At 65.7% G+C, this 2226-nt stretch overlaps 1 protein-coding gene across 1 annotated transcript in view; it reads right to left on the minus strand.

Moving 5' to 3' along the window:
- The window catches only part of COL7A1 (collagen type VII alpha 1), a 60839-nt gene that overhangs the window by 9840 nt on the left and 48773 nt on the right, over positions 1 to 2226 (minus strand).

A 2226-nucleotide genomic window follows, 5' to 3' on the forward strand; every position in this document is an offset into this window, starting at 1 on the left:
TGGGTCCTGCCCCGGGCGGGCAGGCCCACCATGACGATGAGCGTGGGGCAGTTGGTCATGCACACTGGAAGGTGAGGGCGCAGGTCAGACGGGCCCTCAGCCTCGGGGCACAGGGTGGCATCACCCCCTACGGTCCCTGAGCAGCCCAGGCCGGTCTCACGCCACCGCCAGCATGCCTGCCCCCCGGGGTCCTGCACCATCACCCCACACGTGCCTCTGCCATGCAGGTTGTCTTGAGCTAAAGGCAACTTTAGCCACAGACTCAAGAACCTTCTGCCCAGCCCAGAGCTACGGAGAAGAAACTGACTTCCAGGCCACGCCCACAGCCGCTACCAGAGGGCACCTCTTTGACCTCCACGGGGCGGGGCACACTCTGCTGACCAAGGGGGGCTCTTCTCCCGCAACCGCCTCTGAAGCTCCGAGGGGCAGGACCAAGCCCGGCTCAGGGCGTCTCATTCCCTCAACCCCTCCCGGGGCTCCCGTACGCATGTGCCAAATTCTTCTCGGAAATCAATGAAAATCCATTTAATGAAAACATAAACGACAGACCAGGCCTCCCTGCCCCTGCCCCCCAGGCAGGGCTGGCCCTGGGCCAAAGCTATAGCTGCGGGGCCCTGCGGGGTCAGGTGAAGGCAGCTGCAGCCACATGGCTAAGAAGGGCCCGCAGGTCCCCGCACCACGCCAGCTGTGGAGGCTGTTCTGCAAGTTTCCTCATGTTGCTCACTGTCCGGGGGTGCCCTCCTGCCCTCCCCTGGGCTCCCTGTTCGTCACATTGGCCTGGCACTTGGGGCCCCTCTGGCCATCTGTTGTCCGCAGGGCCCGCCTGGGACAGAGGGGCCTCGGCACCCCGACTCCCAAGGGCCTCGGTGCTGAGGGGCAGCTGTGTCCTCCGCCTGGCGCTGCCAGGGCCGTGCTGGGGCACCGCCTAAGTGGGTGACTTTCTCACGCTGATCTGTCTCGTGTCTGTGTGATTATTGCACCGGCCGGATGGACCTTAGGGCAGAGGAGAGCTGGCTCCGCCCCAGGCCTGCCTGGCCCCAGCAGATGCGGGGACCTTGCCAGCCTGACCTGCTGGGCATCACCAGATATGAAGCCAGACCTGCCACACCCGGCTGCCACGGATGGGCGTTCCCATGGCCAGCAGGGCAGCTAGGACCCCGCGGGAGGCAGCGCCCCGGCTGCCACCAGTCAGCGCCCATCAGGAAGCTGTGGGGGCCGGAGGGGAAGGGTCAGGACACAGCCCCCTCCCTGGCCCCTGGACAGACACCGAACCATAGAACGCCGGCCGCACGCGACCCAGCACAGCTTTCAGCTGGTCTCACCCCAGAAGCCTCAGGCCCTGGGCGAGGCGCAGCCGCAGCGGACGGACAGCCGGCCGGGCGTGGGGACCTGCGGGCCCTTCTTAGCCACGTGGCTGCAGCTGCCTTCACCTGACCCTGCAGGGCCCGGCGGCTGCAGCCGTGGCCCAGGGGCAGCCCTGCCTGGAGGGCAGGGGCAGGGAGGCCTGGTTCCTGTCGTTTGTGTTTTCATTAAATGGATTTTCATTGATTTCCGAGAAGAAGGAGAGAGTGAGAGAGAGAAACATCGATATGAGAGAGAATCATGGATCGGCTGCTCCCCGCACGCCCCACACTGGGGATGGAGCCCACAATCCAGGCATGTGCCCTGACCGGGAATCAAACGGTGACCTCCTGGCTCATAGGTCGACGCTCCACCCCTGAGCCCCGCCGGCTGGGCTGGGCCCCGTGCTGACCGCCCTCCCTGTAGGTCCAGCACTATCTCCCAGTGAGAGCACCTTGGGGAAGCGGTGCCCCTGCACGGCCCTGACAGCGCCAGGCGGAGGACACAGCTGCCCCTCAGCACCGAGGCCCTTGGGAGTCGGGGTGCCGAGGCCCCTCTGTCCCAGGCGGGCCCTGCGGACAACAGATGGCCAGAGGGGCCCCAAGTGCCAGGCCAATGTGACAAACAGGGAGCCCAGGGGAGGGCAGGAGGGCATCCCCCGGACAGTGAGGAAGATGAGGAAACTTGCAGAAGAGCCTCCGCTGGCCAAGGGGGGAGAAAAACAAGTTAGGCAAGGCCCTGTGTCCCAAGGGCCATCACTAGGGCCCACTGTTTGCACAACTCCTGGCCGGTTGGCGGCTCTGGAGCAACCGAGCAACCTCAGGGCAGGGCATCGCTACTGCTGGTGGGGAGGGGGAGAGCTGCTCCCTTCGAAGAGGTGTCCCC

This window comes from Myotis davidii, unplaced genomic scaffold (genome assembly GCF_000327345.1).
Source record: "Myotis davidii unplaced genomic scaffold, ASM32734v1 scaffold663, whole genome shotgun sequence".
NCBI lineage: Eukaryota > Metazoa > Chordata > Mammalia > Chiroptera > Vespertilionidae > Myotis > Myotis davidii.